At 32.0% G+C, this 6,651-nt stretch overlaps 1 pseudogene; it reads right to left on the reverse strand.

Annotated features, from left to right (window-relative positions):
- Window positions 1-350: 350 nt before the first annotated feature.
- On the reverse strand, window positions 351-4,580 carry LOC120125300 (annotated as a pseudogene).
- Window positions 4,581-6,651: the final 2,071 nt, after the last annotated feature.

Below are 6,651 nucleotides of genomic sequence, written 5' to 3' on the forward strand. Positions count from 1 at the left end.
GTACGTGCATGAATTTTGTCAGATCTAGATCTTCCTAAAAGTGTTGATAAAATTTTGAAGTTTCAAGAATTCTAGTATAGACCAAAAGCAGAACACGATACCGGCGGTGGCGGATGTATGTAAAATTTAGGTTGGGTAAGTGTCTATCTTGAAATTCGAATTTTTTTATGTTAGTTTTTTATTTTACTGAAGTTCATGCTGAAATTTTTATGCCTATCTCATACGAAAACTTTTAGTTACTAATACGTATGCATCCATCCTGAAAAATTTTTCTGAATCCGCCAGGGGAAGTGACCAAGATGGCAACCATGTTTCCCAAGGAACAAACAGAAAATTCCAAGTGACCTTTCAACTTCATCCACACATTTTTCACATTGATGCCATTTGTACAGATCTGATAACAAAAACTCAACATGTGTTCCAAAAGAATTCCCCCAAAAGAACTAAATCATTTTCGTTAACAACACTTGTTTTGCGAAACAACAATATGCACCTACCAAAACACAGATGAACAGAAAAATGAAATTTAAAGGGGAAAAAAACAGAATTTCATATCGTATTCGCCTCACTCTCATCGTCTCATCGCTTCCATCTTTTGATAACTTGTAGCATTATCTGATTCCAAGTATCGATCGGACCCGGAAGACACCAATGTACACAGTCGTTTTGAACATGTTCTTGAATCCCATTAGCAAATGAAAATGGATACATATAAGGCCCCGGATGACCATCCGGTCTCATCAATGATAATTTGGTCACATCCAATGTCTCAACTCTCAACCCTCCAAATTGCTTTGCATTCACCTTGGCAGCTTCGATTTCTTCAACCGCAATCGATCTCATATCTGCATCCATTCCTTCAACCATCTTCTCCCCTTCCTTGTAAGGCTCTGTCTTGGGACAAGCACCGGCCTTATCCCATTCGCCCTCGAAATGCGAAGGCGAAAAACTGGTTAAAAACACATCGATTCCGTTACCGCTACCCGCTTTCCTTCCGATTATCATCTTCAAAGTCGTCTTTATCGCCTTCCTCATCACATCATAAAAGCCTATCTCGGTTAGGTTCAATCCAGGGCAGTAATGGCAACCTAAACCGAACCACCTCATAATAAACAGCCGGATGAAGGAACCAATGCCCAATCGAGAGTACAACCAAATCTAAATTATCCAAATCAGATCCCCACCTCTCATCAACAACATCAACATGCAATTCATTATGATTCGGGCCAGTTTTCGATTTCTCAACACCTCTCACAAGAAACGGCGACCAATAAACCGATACAGTAACGTTATGAGAATCAAAATGCCACCGCCGGAACTTGTTATCTTCCCCGTTGTGTAAACCAGGTTAGGATTTGAGGCGGTGGCCAGCATGCAAAGGAGTGATTCCAATGGTTCCGAGCCATAGAGTCACCGACAAAAGCTATGTGCTTGTTACTAAGGAGGCTGAAGAAAGTGTTGGGATCAAACCTCGGGAGCTCGCATTGGCTCGGTTGCCATCGCCAGTAAAGGTAACCCAAATCTGGTCTCCCATGGGAGATGCAATTTTGACCGTCTTTGATTGTACCACAGGTTGTCCCATTGTATAATGGCCCCATCTTGTCACGTACCCATCTGCCATTGGTGTACTTACATGGAGCTTCATTAGATGTTCCCTCTTCTGCAAAAAAAGAACAAAATGAAAACTTGATTAATACTAATACACACATAATCGAACAAAAAAAAGCCAGAAAAGGGGTCAAATGTACCTATGGAGAAAGATGATGATGAAGAAGAAGAGGTGAGAACGATGCGATTGCTGTGAGGAAGCTGATCTGTGGGGGGTGAAGGGAAAGGGTGAAAGTAGAAGCGAAAGAGAGCAATGGGGAAGAGAGCATAAATAACATAAGGCAAGAGCTTGGTGGTGAAAGAACGAGAGTGAGTTTGGCCTTGAGTGGACTCGTTACACCATTTGAGAAAGACAAAAAAAATTGCTGTGTTTTTGGTAATCTCAAACTAGAACATATCCACTATTGACATGTTTTTTCTTTCTTTCTGGATTTATTTTGGTTTGGGTGCCGAACAACAGTGGAAATTAAAATTGTGTTCTTCAAGGTAGCGGCAGGAGAGAGAGAGAGAGAGAGAGAGAGAGAGAGAGAGAGAGAGAGAGAAGTTGGTATGACTTTGTGGATTTGGGGCTCGAAAGAATCTTATAATATGGAGTTGGCCAACAAAACAATTGCCTTGTTTAGTTTTACGACAGTGATCGTTAGGTTTATTTACTTCTTTTTTAAATGTTAAGTATTATTAATTAATTATATATATATATATATTGGTTTAAACATTTAAGATATTTTTTCATTTGAAATAGAATAAATTAATCTATTTAAAAATATTTCTTATAATTCTTATATCAATTTTTTAGATACTTATAAAATCTAAATGTAAAATTAATTCAATTTTAATTCTAAATTTTATTACCTTCGCTTATAATAGTATTTTAATGTAAATAAAAACATAAAAAGTATTTAATTAAAAAATATATATTGATTCTTAATTTTTTATATTTGGAATAAGTATAAGGGTTTAATTGAAAAAATACATAAATCATAAAAAAATTTACTAAAATTATGAATATATAAAATATTATAAAATCATATAAAAATAATTTTTTGTTTCGTTTAAACATTATCCGATCAATGTCAAACATTATTATATGGACTTGAAAAATTAACATCACCACATATATTTTTATTTATTCATTGTTAAAATATACATTTATAAATTACTTTTCCTTTTTAAAAAAATCAATTTTCAGAATAATAAATACTTAAAATTTATTTAAAATAAATATTATAATTTGAAATAAAAATATTCAATCTCCAAATATTTGGATTAAATTATTTATTTTTAAAATTAAATAAATAAATGAATTGTTGAGTATGATACACATATTTTTTTATGATAAACGGTTTAAATAATTTGATTATAATATAGAACCTAAAAACTCAACATGTATGCCGATATGTTAGCTTAGTTCGTTTTAAGATTCCAATCCTAAATAGTTTGATTATTTAAAAATGGAGTCCAACACACTTTTTTTTTTCCTCCAGTTCTAAGATTTCGTTTTCACTAATCTGAATTGACTTGGGTCATACACTTAACTTTGATAGGTGAGTCTTTCAATGAAAATTTTCTACATATATAAATATTCGAACTTGAAGCATTACTTAAAAGATATTAAACTACTTAATACTTAAATCAACTTCGATAGTGGTCCAACGCACTTTCGCTGCCTATGTTTATATTCATAATCAAAATATTAGGAGAAACTACACAAATGATCATTAGTGTTTAAGTAACTTTTTATTTTTCCTACTGAAAATTCAAAAGTAACAAATTGATCACTAACATTTTCGATCTATAACAAATCGGTCACTTGCCTTTAATAGCTGTGGACGTGTATTTTTGTATCAAAAAAAAGATAACCTGAAAGTTTAGATTACTTTGTGTATATTGGTACCATAGTGTTTGGCAATTTATAGTTGTAAGCGACCCAATTCTGACCGATGGGGTCTTTATTTACAATCTGGTTGTGTAGATAAACCTTGCTGGATTGTTACTAGCGAACGTAGTCTTTGACATACAGATTTATTCCGGGGGCATTTGAAACTTCAGATGAAGATTCCTGGATCCATGTTATGTGTTTTTGTTTCTTCCTTGCAATAAATCCAGTTGGAAACCTTAGATAACAATGCGAATGCTACTAGAGATTGCAGAACATAAATCTATCATTCCATTTTGAGGTTGAACAGCCGATCAATGGTGTGTTATTATCAACTTCTTTGGTTTCAATTCTGGTGTGTCATGTGTGGCGAATTAAGGCTGGAACGAACAACTGTTGAGGACATGGATATCGCCGCTCGTGCTCACCTTTCTGGATGGAAGTTTTTATATCTGAAGATGTTAAGGTTTGTGATTGTCGTTTATAATACACAAAATTCCTTCCTCACTTGAGAGAGTAAGGAAAGTGACCTAATCTTTTTGTCTGCAGTGCCTTTGTGAGCTTCTCGAATCCTATGAAGCATAGTAGAAACAACAACATCATTGACGTTTTGGTCCAATGCAGTTGTCCCGCTTCTACTTCTTTGACATACTTCCTTCTAAGATACAATGATTTCTTGAAACTATCATGTCACACATTTTTTCTCCATAAAAACTAAACCATACATGCATAAATTAACTATATTTTCTGTAAAGTATTGCACTCCATACAAATTTTATTAATTTCCTTATTCCCGTAGAGAATCCGTTCCCAAAAAAAAATAGCCAAAGTAACAACTGTTAACGGAGAACGACCAATTTGTTATAAATCGACAATTTTAGTAACCAATTTATTTCTTTTGAAACTTCAGTGAGGAAAACTAAAATTTTCTCAAATATTAGTGACCATTTTTATAGTTTACCTAAATCCTAGCCACAAATACGTTAAAGTTTGCAGTCACGGGTAAGGGGTAATAAAGCATTGGGCTGGATGGTGACAGCAGAAAGCCGAAAACGTGAAGGTCTTGAGGAAAAAAGCTTTTCCTTTCATCGCCCATTATTATTTACATTATCACTTTCCCACCTAAACATATCATTGAGATGGATGCCCATTGAAAACGAGTGTGCTGTGCATATTATGTGATTTGGATTTTTTTTTCACTTTAGATCCGTTCTTAAACTTTATACCAGTATTTAAAACTATAATTAGTTTATAAATTTTAAAATATTTCATATCAGTCCTCAAACTATCAATATCATTCTCGATTCGTTTATTAATATGTCATTAATTGAAAAACTTAATCTATTTGCAAAGGTGTTGGAAACTGAACGACTTTTTAAAAGAATTCTCAATATCTTCAAAAATAGATTATTTTTTAAGTCACAAATTTAATTCTCAAGACCTTCAAAATTAACTTAATTTTTTAATCAATAGAATTAATGATATGTTAATGAAATGATCAAAATTGAATCACACTGACGGTTTATACAATAATGATTCAAAATATTTTAAAATTTATGAACTAATTTAAGATGAAAAATAGTTTGATAATTAATATATATAAACTAATTTAAAACGAAAGTCGTAGTTTAAATACATTTTATATAATTATCTCTATCTCTAATATGTGAAATGTTGTAATCACACCCCATTATTACATTTTCTAAATTATTAAACTGATAAATCAAAATATATGATTTGCCCAGTTTTAAAAATAATTTCTTCAAACAATTTAAAAGAGAAAAGAGGAAGAAGGTGACGGATAAAGAAAGGTGGTGTCTAGGGATAGATTGAGGAGGTGGAAGGAGACAAGGGTATTTATGAAATTTTAAAATTATTTTATATTTTAAATTTTTTTATGTATATATTTTTATTGAAAATATGTTATCATTTTTTTAAAATTTTACAAATTTATATTTGTCTCTCGTAAAATTTTATAAATTTTTTTTGTTCAACATGCATTCATTCATGGTATTGTCTTCTTTGCCTCGTGATAAGAGTGAGATGTACATTGAATCTTGTGTAAGTGCAACTACTACCACTACTCATGAATTTTGGCTTACTCTTGCATAACACTTGTTATTATATACAATAAAATGATGAACTGATCATGGGATATAAAATCAAAGAACTAAACAACATCGAATATACTTTTTTATATTATCATGTCCAAGCAGAACTGCTCTGAATTCTGATGAAGCACAAACATCGATGAAGGGTTGACCATTTTCTTTCCCAGGAATCAAACATATGAAGCTGCACTAATTAATGTGGCTTATATATATATGACAACTTTAGGTCAATAAATATATATATAGTAATATAATATTTTATATTGGAAAAGTAAATTTTAAGTTTTTTTTGACATAGTAAATGTATGGATATGAGGTCGAATATGGCTGGCGACAGCGTTGAGCGGTCTCTAGTGTCCTCTGTCACAATCACAAACAGTCTTCACCGACGTCCATCAAATACTTTGTAAATAAAGATTTGACATTTGTGGCTGATGAGTAAAAGACAAGAAAGCAGAGTCAAGGCTATGTAATAAACGATCTGGGTTTCAATGTGTGGGATTGAAACCATTTTGTAGATCTAAATCTGGAGGAATTATAGTGCCTGCCTGGTTCAGGCAGGACAAAAACAAAACAAATCTGAACCCACTCCCGTTCATGTATATCTAACATGTTTCTATTCGTTGGCTTTGTTGTCCACTTGTATTTTTCTATATGGGAAGAACAACCCATCAAAAGATGGTACCTTTGTGCCAATTATCTGAGCAGTGAGAACTATAAGTTCTTCGTAGGACGAACGTCGTCAAATCAGAATGTGCTAGGAACTTGGGATTTTGATTGAGAATGAAAATTATTATTTTGTGATGATTATTATTGAAATTTTTCAATATAAAATTTTATTTATCCAATATATATATATATATATTGAATTTTTTTAATTTTTTAATTTTTAAATATATTTTGGATATATATATATTGAATTTTTAAATTTTTTATATTAAAAACATTATATTATCATCAATCATTTTAAATTATGTACACTCAATATTTTAAATTATAGTATTCGTCTTGGGTTGGATTTGACTTTAGAGCTAAATATAAATTTGGGTTGACTTG

Source organism: Hibiscus syriacus, unplaced genomic scaffold (assembly GCF_006381635.1).
Source record: "Hibiscus syriacus cultivar Baekdansim isolate YM2019G1 unplaced genomic scaffold, ASM638163v2 tig00110430_pilon, whole genome shotgun sequence".
Taxonomy (NCBI): Eukaryota; Viridiplantae; Streptophyta; class Magnoliopsida; order Malvales; family Malvaceae; genus Hibiscus; species Hibiscus syriacus.